This window comes from Macaca nemestrina, chromosome 10 (assembly GCF_043159975.1).
Source record: "Macaca nemestrina isolate mMacNem1 chromosome 10, mMacNem.hap1, whole genome shotgun sequence".
NCBI lineage: Eukaryota > Metazoa > Chordata > Mammalia > Primates > Cercopithecidae > Macaca > Macaca nemestrina.
This window is the reverse complement of record NC_092134.1, coordinates 85,506,238-85,513,200: the sequence shown is the minus strand read 5'-3', so window position 1 is coordinate 85,513,200 and position 6,963 is coordinate 85,506,238.

Sequence of the window (6,963 nt, the reverse complement as noted above, 5' to 3'; positions counted from 1 at the left end):
GGTCTTTTCACATAGTCCCATATTTCTTGGAGGCTTTGTTTATTTCTTTTTACTCTTTTTTCTCTAAACTTTTCTTCTCACTTCATTTCATTCATTTGATCTTCAATCACTGATACTCTTTCTTCCAGTTGATCGAATCGGTTACTGAAGCTTGTACATTTGTCACGTAGTTCTTGCGCCATGGTTTTCAGCTCTATCAGGTCATTTAAGGACTTCTCTACATTGGTTATTTTAGTTATCCATTCGTCTAATCTTTTTTCAAGGTTTTTAGCTTCTTTGCAATGGGTTCGAACTTCCTCCTTCAGCTCGGAGAAGTCTGATCATCTGAAGCCTTCTTCTCTCAACTTGTCAAAGACATTGTCCATTCATTCTGCTTTGTTCCATTGCTGGCAAGGAGTTGTATTCCTTTGGAGGGGGAGAAGCACTCTGATTTTCAGAATTTTCAGCTTTTCTACTCTGTTTTTCCCCAATCTTTGTGGTTTTATCTACCTTTGATCTTTGATGATGGTGATGTACAGGTGGAGTTTTGGTGTGAATGTCCTGTCTGTTTGTTAGTTTTCCTTCTAACAGTCAGGACCCTCAGCTGCAGGTCTGTTGAAGTTTGCTCGAGGTCTACTCCAGACCCTGTTTGCCTGGGTATCAGCAGCAGAGGCTGCAGAAGAGTGAATATTGCTGAACAGCAACTGGTACCAGCCACTGCAAAAACATGCCAAAATGTAAAGACCTTCGATGCTAGGAAGAAACTGCATCAACTAATGAGCAAAATAACCAGCTAACATAATGACAGGATCCGATTCACACATAACAATATTAGCCTTAAATGTAAATGTGTTAAATGCTCCAATTAAAAGACACAGACTGGCAAATTGGATAAAGAGTCAAGACCCAGACCCATCAGTGTGCTGTATCCAGGAGACCCATCTCACGTGCACAGACACACGTAGGCTCAAAATAAGGGGATGGAGGAAGATCTACCAAGCAAATGGAAAACAAAAAAAGGCAGGGGTTGCAATCCTAGTCTCTGATAAAACAGACTTTAAACCAAAAAAGATCAAAAGAGACAAAGAAGGCCATTACATAATGGTAAAGGGATCAATTCAACAGGAAGAGCTAACTATCCTGAATATATATGCACCCAATACAGGAGCAAGTCCTTAGAGACTTACAAAGAGACTTAGACTCCCATACAATAATAATGGGAGACTTTAACACCCCACTGTCAACATTAGACAGATCCACAACACAGAAAGTTACCAAGGACATCCAGGAATTGAACTCAGCTCTGCACCAAGCAGAGCTAACAGACATCTACAGAACTCTCCACCCCACATCAACAGAATATACATTCTTCTCAGCACCACATCACACTTATTCCAAAATTGACCACATAATTGGAAGTAAAGCACTCCTCAGCAAATGTAAAAGAACAGAAATTATAACAAACTGTCTCTCAGACCACACTGCAATCAAACTAGAACTCAGGATTAAGAAACTCACTCAAAACCGCTCAACTACATGGAAACTGAACAACCTGCTCCTGAATGACTACTGGTACGTAACAAAATGAAGGCAGAAATAAAGATGTTCTTTGAAACCAATGAGAACAAAGATACAACATACCAGAATCTCTGGGACACATTTAAAGCAGTGTGTAGAAGGAAATTTATAGCACTAAATGCCCACAAGAGAAAGCAGGAAAGATCTAAAATTGACACCCTAACATCACAATTAAAAGAACTAGAGAAGCAAGGGCAAACACATTCAAAAGCGATCAGAAGGCAAGAAATAACTAAGATCAGAGCAGAACTGAAGGAGATAGAGACACAAAAAACCCTCCAAAAAATCAATGAATCCAGGAGCTGGTTTTTTGAAAAGATCAACAAAATTGATAGACCGCTAGCAAGCCTAATAAAGAAGAAAAGAGAGAAGAATAAAATAGATGCAATAAAAAATGATAAAGGGGATATCACCACCGACCCCACAGAAATACAAACTACCGTCAGAGAATACTATAAACACCTCTACGCCAATAAACTAGAAAACCTAGAAGAAATGGATAAATTCCTGGACACATACACTCTCCCAAGACTAAACCAGGAAGAAGTTGAATCCCTGAATAGACCAATAACAGGCTCTGAAATTGAGGCAACAATTAATAGCCTACCAACCAAAAAAAGTCCAGGACCAGACAGATTCACAGCTGAATTCTACTAGAGGTACAAGGAGGAGCTGGTACCATACCTTCTGAAACTATTCCAATCAATAGAAAAGGAGAGAATCCTTCCTAACTCATTTTATGAGGCCAATATCATCCTGATACCAAAGCCTGGCAGAGACACAACAAAAAAAGAGAATTTTAGACCAATGTCCCCAATGAACATCGATGCAAAAATGCTCAATAAAATACTGGCAAACTGAATCCAGCAGCACATCGAAAAGCTTATCCACCATGATCAAGTGGGCTTCATCCCTGGGATGCAAGGCTAGTTCAACATGTGCAAATCAATAAATGTAATCCATCACATAAACAGAACCAACGACAAAGACCACATGATTATCTCAATAGATGCAGAAAAGGCCTTTGATGAAATTCAACAGCCCTTTATGCTAAAAACTATCAATAAATTCGGTATTGATGGAATGTATCTCATAAGAGCTATTTATGACAAACCCACAGCCAGTGTCATACTGAATGGGCAAAAACTGGAAGCATTCCCTTTGAAAACTGGCACAAGACAGGGATGCCCTCTCTCACTACTCCTATTCAACACAGTGTTGGAAGTTCTGGCTAGGGCAATCAGGCAGGAGAGAGAAATAAAGGGTATTCAATTAGGAAAAGAGGAAGTCAAATTGTCCCTGTTTGCAGACGACATGATTGTATATTTAGAAAACCCCATCGTCTTAATCCAAAATCTCCTTCAACTGATAGGCAACTTCAGCAGTCTCAGGATACAAAATCAATGTGCAAAAATCACAAGCATTCTTACACACCAATAACAGACAAACAGAGAGCCAAATCATGAGTGAACTCCCATTCACAACTGCTTCAAAGAGAATAAAATACCTAGGAATCCAACTTATGAGGAATGTGAAGGACCTCTTCAAGGAGAACTACAAACCACCGCTCAGTGAAATAAAAGAGGGCACAAACAAATGGAAGAACATTCCATGCTTATTGATAGGAAGAATCAGTATCACGAAAATGGCCATACTGCCCAAAGTGATTTATAGATTCAATGCCATCCCCATTAAGCTACCAATGAGTTTCTTCACAGACTTGGAAAAAACTACCTTAAAGTTCATATGGAACCAAAACAGAGCCCGCATTGCCAAGACAATCCTAAGCCAAAAGAACAAAGGTGGAGGCATCACGCTACCTGACTTCAAACTATACTACAAGGCTACAGTAACCAAAACAGCATGGTACTGGTACCAAAACAGAGATATAGACCAATGGAACAGAACAGAGCCCTCAGAAATAATACCACACATCTATGACCATCTAATCTTTGACAAACCTGACAAGAACAAGAAATGGGGAAAGGATTCCCTATTTAATAAATGGTGCTAGGAAAACTGGCTAACCATATGTAGAAAGCTGAAACTGGATCCATTCCTTACACCTTAAACGAAAATTAATTCAAGATTGATTAGAGACTTAAATGTTAGACCTAAAACCGTAAAAACCCTAGAAGAAAACCTAGGTAATACCATTCAGGACATATGCATGGGCAAGGACTTCATATCTGAAACACCAAAAGCAATGGCAACAAAAGCCAAAATTGACAAATGGGATCTAATGAAACTAAAGAGCTTCTGCACAGCAAAAGAAACTACCATCAGAGTGAACAGACAACCTACAGAATGGGAGAAAATTTTTGCAATCTACTCATCTCACAAAGGGCTAATATCCAGAACCTACAAAGAACTCAAACAAATTTACAAGGAAAAAACAAACAATCCCATCAAAAAGTGGGCAAAGGATATGAACAGACCCTTCTCAAAAGAAGACATTTATGCAGCCAACAGACACATGAAAAAATGCTAGTCATCACTTGCCATCAGAGAAATGCAAATCAAAACCACAATGAGATACCATCTCATACCAGTTAGAATGGTGATCATTAAAAAGTCAGGAAGCAACAGGTGCTGGAGAGGATGTGGAGAAATAGGAACACTTTTACACTGTTGGTGGGACTGTAAACTAGTTCAACCATTGTTGAAAACAGTGTGGCGATTCCTCAAGGATCTAGAACTAGAAATACCATTTGACCCAGCCATCCCATTATTGGGTATATACCCAAAGGATTATAAATCATGCTGCTATAAAGACACATGCACATGTATGTTTATTGCGGCACTATTCACAATAGCAAAGACTTGGAATCAACCCAAATGTCTGTCAATGACAGACTGGATTAAGAAAACGTGGCACATACACACCATGGAATACTATGCAGCCATAAAAAAGGATGAGTTCATGTCCTTTGTAGGGACATGGATGCAGCTAGAAACCATCATTCTCAGCAAACTATTGCAAGAACAGAAAACCAAACACCGTCTGTTGTCACTCGTAGGTGGGAATTGAACAATGAGAACACCTGGATGCAGGAAGGGGAACATCACACACCGGGGCCTGTAGTCGGGTGGGGGGAGGTGGGAGGGATAGCATTAGGAGATATACCTAATGTAAATGACAAGTTAATGGGTGCAGCACACCCACATGGCCCATGTATACATATCTAACAAACCTGCATGTTGTGCACATGTACCCTAGAACTTAAAGCATAATACAAAATTAAAAAAAAAAAAAAATTAGCCGAGCGTGGTGGTGGGCGCCTGTAGTCCCAGCTACTTGGAAAGCTGAGGCAGGAGAATGGCGTGAACCTGGGAGGCGGAGCTTGCAGTGAGCCGAGATCGTGCCACTGCACTCCAACCTGGGTGACACAGCCAGACTCCGTCTCAAAAAAATAAAAAAAGGAAAGAAAAGAAAAAGTGCCTAAAGGCCTGGCGCGGTGGCTCACACCTATAATCCCAGCACTTTGGGAGGCCGAGGCGGGCGGATCACCTGAGGTCAGGAGTTCGAGACCAGCCTGACCAACATGGAGAAACTCCGTCTCTACTAAAAATACAAAAAATTAGCCGGGTGTAGTGGCGGGTGCCTGTAATCCCAGCTACTCGGGAGGCTGAGGCAGGAGAATCGCTTGAACCTGGGAGGTGGAGGTTGCAGTGAGCCGAGATTGCGCCATTGCACTCCAGCCTGGGAAACAAGAGCGGGGGGCGGGCGGGGGGGGGTGTTGAAAAAGTGCCTAGAAACTCACCACATTCCTAATGCTTCTCTGGGTAAAAATACAAAGAAGTGAGGGTTGTTTCCTTTTAATTTCCCCAGATTAGACACTGCAACTGCACTTCCTGGCTCTGTCCTCTTGAGCAAGTGAATTCGCTTCTCTGAGCATCATGGAAGTAATCGGTAAAACAGGGATAGTAGTAATTTACTCATGGGCTTGTTGTGAGCAGTAAATGAAGTAACAAACATGAAACCTCGGCAAGTGCTTTACATGGGAGGCTTAGAGTAAATGTTTATTATTGCTAGTACTACTCTCCTTGGTCTGCATCCGATTTACCCTCCTGCACACACCTGCCATACCGTAAAGAGACAATATCATTTATCTGTTTTTAATTTAGTTGGGTCTCATAAAAATTTTTGTCTTAACAGTTATGTTTGCATGAGTTTGGATTACAGCCGATAGATCTAGGTTGATTGACGAATATCCTGGGATTTAAAGTATAGCATTGAAAACATCTTAATTGTTTTAAAATCAGTTAGGAATAAAAATTAGATTAAGAAACTTTCAATATTACCTGGAAAAAAAAAAAAAAACTTGGCACAGAGGATAAGTGGCCCCAATTCTTCAGCACAAGTTTTCCCTAAGAAGAACAGGAACTTCTAAATTTATCATAGGTATTGATAGGTATTGGCCTTCTCATTAGTTATCATCTTAAACAAAAAGACAAGTATGATGTAACTGTGGAAAGATTACTATTTGGGAAAAAACTGTCTGCAAGGCCTTTTAAATTTGGTTTGATAAGAAGCTCTAAAGGATCTAACTCAAAGAAATAAGAGGGAAAAGCTGGTCCTTCTCACGTGTGGATAGTGCCTATACTATATTTTGTAGTCAGAAACAGTTTAAAGGGAGTGAAAAAGATGCCTGATTGTATATAGGTGTTTCTGTTTCTTTAAATCTTGCTTGGAATTTTGTAACTTTATTTCTAAATTACCTATCCTGATTCTCCATGATCTTTGTACTTAGGTGTATTAATTAAGGTTTCTAGTTTGTAGGGAAGATGTATTTAAATAGAAAAGTGAGGCTGGGTGTGGTGGTTCACGCCTGTAATCCCAGCACTTTGGGAGGCTGAGGTAGGAGGATCGCTTGAGCCCAGGAGTTCGAGACCAGACTGGGTAATATAGCAAGACCCTATCTCTACAAAAACCTTTAAAAATTTAACCGTGTGTGGTGTTCATGTCTGTTGCCCTAGATACTGGAGAGGCTGAGGCAGGAGGATCGCTTTAGCACAGGAGGTCAAGGCTGCAGTGAGCCGTGATTGTACCACTGTACTCCAGCCTAGGTGATAGAGCAAGACCCTGTCTTAGAAAAAAAGAAAGAAATCTTAATTGAAAAAAAAAAAAAGAAAGAAAGAGAAGTACATGTGCCAGGTTATTCAGACTCAGTCCTTAGTTAAAGCAGAGTTCACCTGTGACAGAGGGTCACAATTGCAGGCAAAGTGCCCAGGAGTGCTGACTTGGCAAATGCAACCTAACTGCAAACATCATGTCATTCTCCTTTTCCACAAGCATCGTAAATATCTTACATGTACTTGTGAACATACTGAATGTATTTTGCTCCTGATGAGGTAATAACTACTGATATTTACTAAATGAGAGCATTTAGGAAATGTTAGTTT